The following is an 8,697-nucleotide window of genomic DNA, read 5'->3' as shown; positions in this document are numbered from 1 at the left end:
TTTTTTTTTGGTTTTTCTCAGGTACCGGGAACCGAACTCACGACCTTGTGCTTGCCAGGCAGGCGCTTTTGCCGCTGAGCTAAATCCCCAGCCCCCAGAGTAGGTGTTTGATGTCCAGCACCGCTAAAATGTATCACCTTTTACAGTTTTCTCTGCATCTGGAAGTTGCCTTGTGTTTGCTTTCAAGTAGGGTGGTAGTGAGGCACCTCACTATACATCCTAAGCATGTGTGCTCTACAATTCAGCTACACCTCAAACCTGAATTTGTTTTAATGAAAATTTTATTTAGGAATTTTTTTTCAGTAATGGAAATTGAACCCTGGGTCCATACACTGAAGTACATCCCCTAAACTTTATTTTGAGATAAGGTCTTGTAAACTCCCTAAATGGTCCAAGATGGGTTCAAACTTTCCATCCTCTTGCCTTAGCCTTCCAGAGTCCTGGGATTACAGGTGTGCACCAACATTCCAGGCTTATTGTGGAATAATTTTATTTATTATTATTATTATTTTTGTCTTTTTGAGACAGGGTCTGGCTATGCAGTTCAGGCTGGCCTTGAACTCACTCTGTAGTCTAGGCTGGCCTCGAACTCGCAACGATCCTCCTGCCTCAGCCTCCCGAGTGCTGGGATTACAGGCGTGAGCCACCACACCCCGCCACAGAATAATCTTAAATCAGAAAATTTACAACGATAGTACAGACAAAGAGTTATTGTATAACTTTTACCAGTTAACACTTTTTTTGTTTCTAGAATGTTGACTTTTATCCAGCGTCTTCCCAATCGCTTTTTTGAGACAAGGTCTTGCTATGCAGTTCAGGCTGGATTTGAACTCACTATGCAACCCAGGCTAGCTTCTTACTCTCGGTGACCCTCCTGCCTCAGCCTCCTGAGTGCTGGCATTACAGGGATGTTCGATAAAATGCCTGGGCCTTTTTAAAATTTTGAGATAGGGTTTAATAATTGCCCAGGCTGTACCTGATTTTGCAATCCTCTTGCCTCAGACTCCCGGAGTGCTAGGATTACCATACTCCCAGGCATGCACCACCATCACCTAATTCATCTAACATTTTTTGTAACTATGGAATATTTGCTTTAAAAAGCCGTATTTAGGAGGAAAACAAAGGGTACAATATTACTTAGCAGCTTGCTACTCAACGAGACTTGTTCTTGGCTCCACCACTGCGCTGCCCAAGCCACCGAGGTGACAACCTCGGCCCCTGACACAAATCTGGCTGTGTGCTGGTACCCTCGGGGCGGGCTGGAAGCCGTCGGCCCGCTGCAAGGCGGGCGCGGGCCGGAGGGGACAGCGGCCGGCCGCTCTGTCCCTGAGGGCCCAGGAGGGAGTCAAGACTCGTCGCCTGGGCACCGCAGGCCCTTGAGGGCAACTGATGGCGTCTCCCCAGCATTGGGGTTCAGGATGTTCCACTCCCGAAGCCGGCAAGTCCTCACGGCCCGAGATCTCGGGCTCCCCTTTCTTACTCGCAGGCGGCATCATCGGTTCCGGGTTCCGCGCAGGTCGCGCTGCGCGCTTCTGGCCACCCTTCCCCCAAGGGGGCCGCGCCTGTGCCGGCGCCGCGCTCCCCGCCCCCGCCCCCGTCCGGGCCCCCCCCTTCCTTCCTTCGGGCCTTGGCTGACCAATCCTCGGGCCCGCTCTGGAAACGTCACAATGGGGCCGTGGGGGCTCCGCCCATGGACTTCCGCCGCCGAAGCTCCGCCTCACCGTCGTCCTTGCGTCTTTCCGGCTCCGTCGTGGAAGCAGCGCTGTGCGGCGTCTTCGTGAGGAAGGTGGGGTTCAGGGGTGGCCAGTCGTGGTCACGCCGGCACGGGCGGTGGGTCGGGGACCGGGACTGCCAGAGCGGCTGTTCCGAGTGCCTAGAGTGCGGGGCCGAGCGGGGGCTGGGCGCGCAGAGAGCAGGAGGGCTTCTTCCGGAAGCGCCTCGTGCGCTCGACGGGCGGGAGCGGAGGCCGGGGCCGCTGCGCGCAGACCCCGCCTCGCGGATGCTCCGCCCGCGCGCTGCCGGGGTTTCCATGGTGACAGTAAACAAGCCCCAACGGCCTGTGCAGCAACTGCCAAGTCCCCCGCGTTCCACCCTCTAGGTGCTCCGAGGGACGACCGAGACGCCAACGCCAGTGTGAGACGGGAGCGCGGAGACTCAGAGCCCCAGGTGAGACCGCCCGGGGTCCGAGGTCCGCACCAGGGGTGGAACCGTGGGGTTGGGGCTGGGGTTTAGAGATCCGAGCTCGGGGTCTGTACTCGGGTTGGAAGGTACCGGGTGCTCGTGGTGGAGACGAAGGGCTGGCTTTTGGGCTCAGGAGGAACCCGACCTTGGGGCCCGCACCCGGGGTGGAGAGGTATTACGTCCTCGTGGTGGGACCGTGAGGGTAGCGTTTGGGCTCAGGCGGGATCCGAGGGCGGGGTCCGCAGCTCGCGTGGATTGGGACTGGGCCCTCGTGTTCTTCGGACCGCGGAGTTGGCGTTTGGGCTCAAGGCGAGCTCCGAGGTCGAGCTCCGCACCCCGGGCGGAGTGAAGACTCCACCACGTGTTGGGACCGCGCGTTTGAGGTCAGGAATGGGTGATCTCAGTGGAGGTGCCGCACCCACCCCACTCTGCCTGGTCGTTTCTCGGGATCAGCGACCTGAGACTTGGGCCCGGCGCGGCCGGTTTTTTGCCGTTCAGGTAGCCGCGGGGCCCACGGGCCACGTGAGGCCGGCGCTAGGCCCCAGGGAAACGACGGGGCGCCCACGTGGCCGGGCGCCCGGATTGCACTAGGCCCCGCCCCTGCACCCGCCCTCCGACCGAGCTCGGCTTCCGCGGCCCTTTCTTTCTCCTCGTGGCGCCGCGCGTGCCCGCGCCCGCCGGTGTGAGAGTAGCTGCGCGGAACTGCAGGCCTGACCTTTGCTTTGGCTGTACGTACTATTGTGTGTGTGGAGCGCAAGCTCACGGGGCCTCGCCTCTCCTGCGACCAGGTTTCCTCCAGCTACTGTTCACAGAATCCTCGCCACAGTACCATCTTACATAATTTCTACTATTTTCATCGTGTTGTTAAAGTCTAGTTTTTTTACCTTCTAGAAAGGAGGAGAGTATTTCCGGTTCTTTGGTTTAGATGAAAGTACCTATGTTTGGGTCTGTCCGAGAAAAGGTTTTCAAAGTTCTCATTCTAGAAGAGGTTTTTATTTTGTTTTGGTTTTGGGTTTTTTGGTACTAGGAATCGAACTTGAGCTTGCCAGGCAAACGCTTGTGTCGCTGAGCTACATCCCTGGCCCTTTTTCATTTTGAAGTACGTAGCTGAATTTCTACTTGTAGTGAATACTAAGAGATTACTTTCACAGCAAGTCCACCTTTTGCGTTTGGGTTTATGTTCTTGTATGAAATTCTGTAAGGCAGATTTATTTTTATATTTTCTGGCATCTTTCTAATTTAATAACTTTTTCATCTGTCCAGAGAAACGAGCCCATGCGTGGAATTTTACATTTCCAGATAGTTTTAAAAATGTGGTTTGCTTCAATAGTAATTTAACATAATATTTCCCAAGATACTGTTTCGCATGTAGTAAAAGTTAATCTTTTTCATATGAAGCCTTCAAACTCCAATATGAATTTTACATTATGGCACATCTCAATTTGTGCCACCCACATTTCTAGCGTGAGTAGATCTAGCAGTCCCCATCTTAAAGGATTGTCTTGTTTGTGACATATAGGTCAAGTATGGCAGGATGTTTCCCTATGATCTCCTTCCCCACAGTCTGGGTTTTCTGATTGTATTCATTCCTGTGGTGGTGTTTCAGTCTTTGCCCTGTTTCTTCTTTTTCTTTTTCTTGTTTTTTGATACCAGGACTCTAACTCAGGACCTGCTCTACAGGCAGGTGTTGTGCCACTGAGCTAAGCCTCCAGCACCCTTCTCTATTTCTTGTAAAATGATAATCACCTTGCGAGGTAATTTAATTCCCATAGGTTTCTACAAAAATACTTCATTCCAAAAGTTCTTTTTCTTTTTTTATGTTGGTACCAGGAATTGAACTCAGGACCTTGTGCTTGCCAGGTAGGCACTTGTGCCGCTGAGCTAACTCTTAAGATGTCTCAAAAAGTATATATATTTTTTTAAAAATTCATTATTACAGTTTTGTCTGTGTGTGGTGCTGGGGATCGAACCCAGGACCTTGTGCATGCAAGGCAAGAGCTCTACCACTGAACCACATTGCCAGCCCCTCAAAATAAAACATTTAAAAAAGAACTGGTGAGGTAGTTAAGTGGGAAGGCTATGGGTTAAATCCCCAGTAAGAACCTCTCCAAAAAACCCCAAACTTACCAGCAGGATGCTGAATTATAGAGGTGAACCTTTTACTCCTCAAATCCATCTTGGTCTTTATGTTTTTGCTTTGTGTATTGCTGGATTTGGACTGATTTGTTTAGGCTATTCCTATCTGAATTCATGAGTGAAATTGTCTTCTAAAACTAAAGCTGTTTGGAAATGGAAGATCAATTTCAGTTTGATTATAGATAGAAGTGTGGAAGTGCAGATCAAAAAACAGCTTTATAAGCTAAGAAAATTCTATAAAAATCTCTTTGACCCGACACAAAAAGTAAATACCAGCTATTTGCTTGCACAGTGATGTATCCCTGTAGTCCCAAAACTCCAGAGTGCTGAGGCAGGATCACAAGTACAAAAATGAAAACTTTTTTTAAAGGGCTGGGGATGTAGATCAGTGCAAAAGTCCGGGGGCTGGGCAGGTGTGTGTGTGTGTAAGTAATCAGTCACTACTTCTTTAAGTCTGGCTATAGAGACATGCAAAGAAGATCTGTCTATGACATCACCATTCTTTGCTTCCCTACTTTTTTTTTTTTTTTTCTGTTTTGTGATAATTTATGTGATTTTTCAGGACATTGTTCTGTCTGTCCATTATTTACAAATTCAAAACTTGATAACTTCTAGAACCAGGAAGAATTTTTTTTTTTTTTGGTCTTTTTTGAGACAGGGTCTTGCTATGTAGTTCAGGCTGGCCTTGAGGTCAGTTTGTAGCCCAGGCTAGTCTCGAACACACAAGGATCCTCCTGCCTCAGCCTCCTGAGTGCTGGGATTACAGGCATGCACCACCACGCAGGGCTAGAATCGGAAAGATTATTTTATTCTGTAATTTTATGAAAGTGCTTGTGTATTTTTCCCCCATTAAAAATTGATGGCTTGGTCTAGCACTTTTTTGTCCTACCTGGAGTGTGATTTATTCTGGGGCTGCATGGGTGCTGCAGTGCCATGCGCATGCACATCTCTGGCTTCCAGTCCTCACTCTTTTTCTGTGCCTCAGCAGTGTGCTATGGCCCCCAAGGACCAGACCTGACTGTCAGCCTACCCTGAAGGCCTGAGAAACATCTTGCTGAAGGCGTGTAGGCAGGAGCTCCCTGGGGGCCAGATCCTAGGGAGGGGGCCAGATCCTAGGGAGGGGGCCAGATCCTAGGGAGGGCGCCTTGGAGAAGGTAGTGCCCAGGGTGGTGACCTGGGATCCTCTTCCTAGCCACTCTTTTTTTTTTTTTTTTGGTCTTTTTGAGACAGAGTCTCGCCATGCAGTTCAGGCTGGCCTTGAGCTCACTTTGTAGCCCAGGCTGGTGTCGAACTTGAAAAATCTTCCTGCCTCAGCCTCCTGAACGCTGGGATTACAGGCTTGCACTACCATGCCTGGCTTTGACTCTTTTTTTTTTTTGGTAGAATCTACCTATACAAACTTAGCTATGCTCTTGGGATCTGTCTGCCTCAGCATCTGAAGAGGTAAGTATCCCACCAAACCTAGCAAGGTGTTGATTCTTCAGTCATTTGCAAAATGCAATTCATAATACAGCAGCAGTTCCTTGTTCTGTGCTGAGTAAAAGGTGGTACTTTTCAGATATGGCTGTAATCCCAGCATTCTGGGAGGCAGAAGCAGAAGGACTAAAAGTTCAAACCCAGGCTGGCCTTAAACACTAATCTTCCTGTCTCAGCCTCTTGAACACCTGTTACAGGTGCATCACCACATCTGGCTTATGTTAATTGTAAAACAGACGTATGATTTACCTAAATTATATTACTGTTATCTTTGCCTTTAATAATATAGCTTATATTTTAAAGGGGATTTTGTTGTGTAGATCAAACTAGGCTTGCCTAGGCTGGCCTAGAATTCATGGTGATCTGTCTCAGCCTCCTGCCTGCTGGGATAACTGGTGTGCACCACCATGTTCAGCAATAGTTTTGTTTTTATTTTTTAATTTTTTTACAAGGAAACTTATTACCCCCTATTTAGCTACAATAAGCAAGATAAGTAAAGGGCCTCATAATTGCTGCCTTATTGCATCTAGATCATGACATACTCTCTTTGGTATAAAATACATACCCTCTTTGGATAAAAATGTAGTAGTCAGGTGCACACCTGTAATCATAGCACTCTGGATCCTGAGGCAGGAGGATTGCCATGAGTTGGGGGCCAGCTTGGACTATGTAGCAAGACCTGGTCTCCCCCAAAAAGGACAGAATTTGAAATGTTAATAGCATCATAATCCATTTGCAGCTTCTTGGTCCTTAACACCCTTAGGATAGTTTCTCACAGCTGATATTGTGAACCCCTGAGAAGTCCAGTTCTGTATGTTGGTGCATATTTTAGTTGAGGTTGGTTCAGACTTGCATCATATTGTCAAGTGAGTACAGGACAGTAAAAAAATGTGTGAGGCCCACTGAATTGGACCTTGTAAGAATTGCTACCTTGGAGGAGTGTTTTGTTTTGTTTTTTGTTCATTTTGTTTTTGAGACAGGGTCTCTCTATAGTGGAGGCTAGCCTGGAACTCATGGTGATGTTTCTGCCTCAGCTTCCCATGTGCTGGGACTACAAGTGTTTGTGCCATCACACCCAGTCTGTTTGGAAGTTTTAGTTTGGGTTTTCTTTTTTCCAAGTTTTTTGTTTGTTTGTTTTCTTTTTTGGTACTGCGAATCGAATTCACGACCTTGCGCTTGCCAAGCAGGCGCTGTGCTGCTGAGCTAAATCCCCAGCCCCTCTGAGCTTTCTCTTTTAGGAGTTTTTTAAGGCCATTGACTCCCATTTCCAGCAGAATTTGAAGACATCCGTAACCAATGGGTCAAAGCTCTGTTCACCAATTACCATCCCAGAATTTTGTCTCCTGAGAGCCATAGGCACAAGCATTAGAAGCTGTGCCCTAGATCTGTTTTATGAATTTCTTGAGAGCTGAATACATAGATTAAAATGTTTGGCTGCAAAATAAAAAAATCAGTACATTTCAACTAAAACACACTGGCAAAAAGGGCTGCATTAAAAAATATAAAAATTTGAGAAAAAGCAATACGGGCTGCTAACTTGCATTTTTAAACCATAGCTATTTGGGAGAAGAGTCCCTTTTTGTCTGCATGGAATTCTATGAGTTCCCCTACCCCCCACCCTGCTGTGCTTCTGTCTAAATGTCACTTCCTCAGAACAACCCCAAGCTGAGATAACCTCCATTTTTCCATTTTTGTGCAGCTCATTGTCATTATACTTTCATTAGTGCTTTTTTATTTTTAATATTTTGAGACAAGATCTCGCCCAGTAGGCCAGGCCAGGCTTGAATTTGCTACCCTCCAGCCTCAGCCTCCCCACGTGCTGGGGTTAGAGCTGTGTTGCACCTCCACACTGGCTTGATAAATTTTACTGAATCTTCTAGACGTATGTCTTTACTCTGCACCATTCATTCTCCAAACAGGACCTGAAATGTTTTCTTACCCTGCTAAACTCCAGTCACACCACATTCCACTTGGAAACAATAAAGTGACTTCTCCTTGGCCTTAGAACACAAAACGCCAGGCAGGCACCATGCCAAACCTTAGAATTCCAAATAGTGTATGTTGAAAGAGAATTTTAAGAAAGAAGGAAAGTTAATTGTTAAGTAGTGTAGACCATTTTCATAAATGCTCTTTCTGAAAACATCAGTTTTTTGGCTAGTTTTCCTTCAGAATAGTTTTTCTTGAGTGTGTTTGTAGATACTCTCCTCAAGAGGTGGCTGGATACTGAATCTCGAACATCCTCTTACTCTGATGGTAAAAATGGGCAAGGAAGTGGAGTAGGTAGCATTTTTATTATGGTCTATTTTCAAACAAAAACAAAAGAACTCCCCTATGCCAGCAGCCAGCTGTGGAATTTTACCATTATCTCCACCTACTAACATTGTGGCTAAGTTTTTTTTTTTCCATTGTGGATAATTTCTAAACGAGTCCCAGTCTTTGCACCGTTCCACCTACAAATGTTTCAGGGTTAAAGAGCAGCTCCCGTATTTTACACAAAGCCACATTGCTGTCGTTTTCAGGCAGATGTCATTGTGTAGAGCCCTTCATGTCTTAGAGATCCTTACCGGTCTGTTTGCATCAAGAGCCAGACGTGTGCCGTGCATTGTGAATCCTCCGGGAATCTAATTCTTGTGACTTATACGTGTCACTTGTTTACTGGGGTCTGTTCCGTGGACCGGCCGGCTCATTTCTCGATGTTGTGTCCCAGCCGACGACATCGCCTTGCTCTCATACCTTTGCCCTATCGTCTTGCCGGGCGGTAGCGCTCTCGGGCCCAGTGGGGCTGCGGAGCTCGCGAACCCCGCTACCTTGGACTTGGGGCCGTGAGTCCCACCCCCACCCGGGCCCAGCGCCGGGCCGCACCTGCAGGTCCCCTCCCATTGGCTGCGCCCTGGCGGGCGGTGT

At 48.1% G+C, this 8,697-nt stretch overlaps 1 protein-coding gene across 1 annotated transcript in view; it reads left to right on the top strand.

Moving 5' to 3' along the window:
• The first annotated feature begins 1,698 nt into the window (after positions 1 to 1,698).
• Positions 1,699 to 8,697, top strand: part of Hnrnpf (heterogeneous nuclear ribonucleoprotein F) — a 14,886-nt gene continuing 7,887 nt past the window's right edge. Inside the window, exons 1-2 of the mRNA XM_005411770.2 lie at positions 1,699 to 1,786; positions 2,099 to 2,166. The gene's annotated coding sequence lies outside the window, so the exon portion shown is untranslated. The remainder of the gene's footprint in view (positions 1,787 to 2,098; positions 2,167 to 8,697) is intronic.

This window comes from Chinchilla lanigera, unplaced genomic scaffold (assembly GCF_000276665.1).
Source record: "Chinchilla lanigera isolate Chin_1 unplaced genomic scaffold, ChiLan1.0 scaffold00145, whole genome shotgun sequence".
Classification (NCBI taxonomy): domain Eukaryota; kingdom Metazoa; phylum Chordata; class Mammalia; order Rodentia; family Chinchillidae; genus Chinchilla; species Chinchilla lanigera.
The sequence above is the reverse complement of the archived record's forward strand: the minus strand, read 5'-3'. Positions and strand labels throughout refer to the sequence as shown.